Source organism: Elephantulus edwardii, unplaced genomic scaffold (assembly GCF_000299155.1).
Source record: "Elephantulus edwardii isolate Elephantulus edwardi_28Jun2011 unplaced genomic scaffold, EleEdw1.0 scaffold00003, whole genome shotgun sequence".
Classification (NCBI taxonomy): domain Eukaryota; kingdom Metazoa; phylum Chordata; class Mammalia; order Macroscelidea; family Macroscelididae; genus Elephantulus; species Elephantulus edwardii.
The window spans coordinates 17723964-17730296 of NW_006399753.1; the positions used below are offsets into that span (position 1 = coordinate 17723964).

Sequence of the window (6333 nt, forward strand, 5' to 3'; positions counted from 1 at the left end):
ATGGCTGGGATCTTACACTCAATACTTCAAAGAACCACAGGCAATCCATTGACTGTGACAAAAGGTATGGAGTCCCTCATCTGTACAGATTGGATTCGTCACAAATTTACCAGGTCAAGAATTCCAGATAAAGTATTCCAGCCTTCTCCTGAAGATCATGAAAAATATGGTGGAGATCCACAAAACCCTCATAAACTGCATATTGTTACCGGAATAAAAAGTGCAAGAAGGCGTCCATACTGGGGAAAAAATATAATAAAGATGCTTGGATTAGAAAAAGCACATACTCCTCAAGTTCACAAGAATATCCCTTCAGTGAATGCAAAGCTGAAAGTGGTTAAACATTTGATAAGGATACAGCCACTGAAGTTGCCACAAGGACTTCCCACAGAAGAGAACATGGCTAATACCTGCCTCAAGAGCAATGGAGAATTAAGAGTACACTGGAATCTAAAACCTTTGGAGAAGGAAGGAATTACATCCTAATGCAAGTGCAGTCTCAAATTTGAAAAATTATAAATAACTTTTATTTAAAGATGATGACAAGATATTATCATTAAAATATACTTTAAATAAAAAAAAATTTAAATAAATAAACAATGTCCTGTATTGGGCTAAGCTAATGTAAAGACCTCTTTGAAATGTCAGAAATTAGAAGAAGGGAAGGGAAATGTGCACCAATGAATGAGTTAAAACCCAATTTTTGTGTAAACATATATTAAAATCACAATCAAAAAAGAAAACACTAGAGAGCCATGGTGTCACCTTTAGGACTAAGGTGCAGTGGATTTAAGCCAGAGTATTTTCCATCTACTAATAAGAATGAAAAAGCTATGCACACCCATGTTTATTGCAGCTTTGTTCACGATATCAAAGAGTTGGAGGAAACCAAAATGCCCATCAACAAACAAATGGAGAGAGAAGCTGTGGTATATTCACACAATGGAATAATATGCTGCATTGAAAAACAAAGAACTCATGCAATATTATTCAAAATTGGTGACCCTGGAGGACACTATGCTGAGTGAAATATCTCAATCACAAAAGGACAAATATTGCCTAGTGCCACTGTTGTAAAACGGGACTGACATCTGGGTTGAAGGGAGTCTGAGAAAGATGGGATAAATAATGTATACATTGAAACAGATGAGGGAGAGAACTGTTTAAAAGCGATATATTATTAAGTATTATTATCATGACAGGAGTTCATAATGAAGGTTGCATAGTGGAGTGGACTTGGGGAGAGGGATTATACAACAATGAAAGAATTTTTCTTTTACTTTTCAAGGAGAAGGGTAAATTGGGTGGGGAGCGGTGGGCAGGGAGAAAAGTGCAACAATGAATGAATGGAAATCCAAAATCTCTGTAAACGTTCATTAAAATTAAAAAATAAATGTAAAAAATTATAAAAAAAGAATTCAAAAGCTAAATAATAAATAAGGAAAATTGAAGAAGAATTTATGTATTTGTTGGCAAAGCTGCTGGTATCCTCATGCATGATGGCAGAAATGCCCAGGGTTCTAACTCCAAGATAGAATGACTAAGGATCAGATCTTTATGATGCACAAAGGTTTTACCGGCTGATTTTCAGGAAAAGATAGCCAGGCCTTACATTCTGTCTACCTTGGTCTGGAAGCTCTGCTAAAACCTGTTCAACATCACAACCAAACATAAGTCTCCATTGACAGATATATAATAGCTAGCTGCACATGCAGTGCACTAGCTGGGACTTGAACTCCGATCTCCAAAGTAGAAAGCAAGAACTCTGACTCTGAGCCACAAATGCTCCCTAAAACACTCTAGACTTTGCTTATTGTTTAAATGAGTGGTTTCCAACATCCCCTCCATAAACATTTTTAACCACATAAAATCAACGTAAGTGTCCATGTTCATTTGTTTCTCTTTGAAGTATATGCAGACGTTATTATCATTCATTAATATTTCAAAGCATAACATTCTCTTAGGAGGAGTCATCATTAGCGACTGTTGTTGTTGCTTTTAGGTGCTGTCGAGTCAGTTCTGACGCACAGCAGCTCTGTACAACAGAGCAGAACCTGAGCAGCCCTCTGCCGTCCTCACACCATTGCCCTGGCCGAGCCATTCTCCCGGCCTTGGTGCCAGTGTGTCTCTCCGCGGTCTTCCTTTGTGTGATGGTGGGCAAAAATCCATCCTTCACATTGTCATGATGATTTTGTATTTGGCGGCCAATTATTTTCTGCTCAGAGTTCATTAGCAATGTTAGTGCTGACATCTTTGTTCCTCTGTGCCTGGAACAGTAGTCTCTTCAATCTGGTGTTTCCTCCCAAGAGGAAAAGCCCTGTTCATTTTGTGACATGAGTTTCATTAAACTAGATTATGTAATCCATATGTCCATTTGGCAAACACACACCCACTGCAATCTGTCACAATACACAGAAAACAAACGATCAATCGAAGGTGTCACTGGCCTGATGTCAAGGTGCCCATGACGCCTGAGTGAACTGACATAATGATACCTGGTGTGTGGTGGGTAGACTGAGGTGGTCACTGTCCATCCACATATTATATATTTGTAAATCTCCTAGGTAAGGAGGAATATGAAAGTCCAGATGAGGCAGCATCAGTAATACATCGAACTCTCTTTGCGAAGGGATTTGCAATGCCTTCTGCTTAACTCTCCAAGCAACCCTATAAAGTAGATACTAGTAGCAGCTCCATTTTGACAAACGCTGCACTGGAAGGAGCTCAGGGGGGTCACCAACTTGCCTGAGCTCCACCTTCCCCCTCAGCGAAGTGCCAAAGCTGGCTCAGCTTATCTGCGCATGTCTTGCCTAGTCCAAACTCAGTAACGTCACAGGGAAGCTTAAATCAACCCTAGTGGGAGTGTTTGCACCACAGACAGCTTGAAGGACCAAGGATCAGAGTTCTGGTGGTGGTTTTGTTGGCTTGTGTTTTTGTTTTGTTTTGTGAGCTGGTTTTTAAACACACCCTGATCACACAGCTACTAAATCACAGAACTGGAGTTCAAGTTCAAATCCATCTTGCCCTAAATCCAGTGTTCTTTCCATGACATCACACTTGCTTTTCCCACTTCACACTGAACAAACACAAAGCAACATTACAAACGTCTGTATGACATACATATTGCCAATAACTGGCAAATTGTTTTCATGAAATAACATGTTTCCTGTACCAGAAGTGGGGAGGTCTCAAGAATAAAGCTCTGTTAGTATTGACCTGGTGGCACAGTGAACTCAGCTCTGCCCTAAAGGTTGGTGTTAGTGATCAGTGTTGGAGGTGTTATTAATACTTTTATGTTGATTTCTCAGGCATTGTTCTAAGCATGTTTGAGATATTAGTGAATTTTATTACCTCAATAGCTCTACAAACGAGGTACCACTCACTCCTCATCCCATTTTACTGAGGTAGAAGCTGAGGCACAAGAAATATAAGCGACTTGCTCAAGGACACAGAGAAACAGGGGTTCACACGCAGGCTGTCTCAATCCAGAGGCCAAGCTACGGAGAGGTTAAGAGTGGCTGACTGTGCTGCTGGGCACTTCTGGGAAATGCAAAGGCAAAATTCTTTTTCCAAAACAACCACCAGTAAAATGTTGTCCTAAAATAACTTGCAACTGAAAAGTCTGGCTCTGGACTTTCTGAAAACATTCACATGCCTTTCAATCCGATTTCAGTTCACGAGAGAGACAGATTCATCGCGGGGTCCTGGGCAGGAGGGCGTGAGCGTGCTCGTAGGTGTGATGGGTGGGATGTGATGGGTGGGACCAGGTGATGTGTGGGCATGGTAAGCCTTGAACCCTGGGTCCAGCTCTTGTGCAGAAAGTGGGAGTCCGGCCTGCTCGGCCTGGTGCTTGGTTTGGTTTGGATACCACACCCTGTGCGGGAGGAATTTCAGGTTCTCTGCGTGGCCCTCGTGTTTATATAACCGTCCCAACTTCCCAACAAGGGCTGGGATGACAGGCTCGCAGTGCGCCTGCCGCCCGGCAGGAAAACCATGGTCAACAGCGCCCTCTGCCTGCGGACCCCTGCTCTCTCCAGAAGCCCCGCAGAGCTCCTGGGAAAGGAAGCCGAGAGGGCCCCCAGCACCGCTGCTCAAAGCATCCATCTTTATTAAATAAACAGCATCTGGCTGCCCCCAAACTAAGTGTGACCATGGCCTTGTAAATGACATCATCACATCTGGAGAGCATTTGGTTCAGCTGAGAGCGCCTATATAAAGTTTCCAACCGCACAAATCCCTGAAGACCTGTTCACTTAATCAAGAACAGCAAAGCATTCCTACTTGAGAGGCCTGAAAATGACAACGCACTCGCTGCTGGGAGCAACCTCGCTCCTCCTTTACACGTGATTAGGACTTCATTATGGGTTGAAGCACAACATCAAGAAAACAAAGGTTCTCACTACTGCGCCAACTGGCAGCACCATGATAGATGGAGAAGACATTGAGGTTAAACAACTACAGCTTGCTCGGCTCCACAACCAACACTCTTGGCACCAGCGGTCCGGAAATCAAGACAAATTGCATTGAGAAAATTTGTTGTCAGAGACCTCCAGAGTACTGAAAAGCAACAATGTCAGTCTAGAGACTAAGGTGCGCCTGATCCAGGCCAAGGTCTTCATAATTACCTGCTATGTATCAGAGAGCTGGGCAATGACTAAGGATGAGAGAAGAAGAATTAATGCCTTCAAGTTGTGATGCTGGAGAAGGGTCCTGAACACACCATGGACCACCAAGAAAACAAATAGGTCTGTCTTAGAGAGGGTGAAAACAAGTTTCTCCTTGGAGGCTAGGATTTTGAAGCTCTGTCTCACATACTTTGGGCATGTGGCCAGGAGGGACCAGTCCTTGAAGAAGGACATCATGCTCAAAAGGGCGGAGGGACCGCGCAGGAGAGGAAGACCTCACATGACATGGATTGATACAGCAACTAGGACAATGTGGGTAGGTGTGTCAGAGTCAGTGAGACTGGCTCAGAACAAGGCAGGCTTCAGAGCTGCTGCTGGACAGAGGGTCACTAAGAGTCACAGGTGACTCGACAGCACATAACAACAATTGTGAGTACATGCCCAAGGTTCTCATAGAGGTGAGCACTCCCAAGTTCAATTCCACTTCATTTTATCCATTTTAAGGTGACTATTCCCCTCATTTTTAACCTATGTGAATTCAAGCTATATTATGCAATCTTGGGTGTCTCAGATTCAGTGAGACACACACCTGAGACAGGTACTAGTATTCATTCTGCTCTTAAATCTCTCCTTGATCAACCAGCCCTCCCTTCACCCTGTCCACTGCCTCTACCTTCACTAAAACACTCTGCTTCTCTTGCCTGAAAGTTTGTAATAGATGCTTAGCCTTTCTCCCCACATCCTGGCTGAACCCCTGTAATGCGTCTGGTTTGCTGCTGTAGAGTTCTTTCTAGAACATATACCTAATCATATCACTTCCCTGAGCTCTAATCATATCACCATATGGTGATGGGTAAAGGAAAGTTCTTTTTTACTGTTTTCTATTTTCTGGGTTTGAGAATCTCCTATTTTCAGGGTTTGAACTTCTCACTAAAATTTGTACTATTTCAGTACCCTCTAGGGAGCTCTGGTAGCCTAGTTGTAAGGAGCTGTGCTGCCAACCCAAAGGTACATGGTTTGAATGGTCAGCCTTCAGTTAGTTCTGACTTGCTGGCACATGTTGTTGTTGTTGTGTGCCATGGAGTTGGAACTGACCCATAGCTGACCCTCCAGCAGGTTTCCAGAGGCAGTTAATCACATAGGAGGAGACTGCCCATCCTTCTCCAGTGGAGTAGCTGGTGGATTCAAACCTTGTGCCTTCAAGATTGCAGTGCCGCATCTTGCCAGTAAGCCATCAACAACAACTGTGCCCCAGGCAGTTGGTAATGGCTACTTCTGGGGAAGGGTTTAAATGAAGATAATGGACAGATGGAGTTTTATAAACTTGCATTATAAAATTTTGATCTTTTTCTTCTTTTTCTTTTTCAAAACTTAGATCAGTGGCTGCCACAGCATAATGCAAGTCCAACCTGGATGTTTCTTAGAGGAAAAGATGGTGAAACTTAGTCTCATATACTTTGGACAAGTTATGGGGGGTGGGGGTGGGTACTAGACCTTGGAAAAAGACATGATGCTGGGAAAGGTGGAGGGTCAGAGAGTCAGAGGGAGAGCCTCAACGTGATGGACTGGCACTGTGCCTGTAACTGTGGGCTTGAACTTGGTGGAGATGTGATGGCAAGAAACAGAGCAAGGGTCAGATCTGTTGTTCACAAGGTCATCTTGAGTCATAGTCAACTCAACGGCACACAACAAGTTAATGGACATATAG

The 6333-nt window shown here is 43.3% G+C and overlaps 1 pseudogene; it reads left to right on the plus strand.

Annotated features, from left to right (window-relative positions):
• On the plus strand, positions 1–486 carry LOC102871804 (annotated as a pseudogene).
• Positions 487–6333: the final 5847 nt, after the last annotated feature.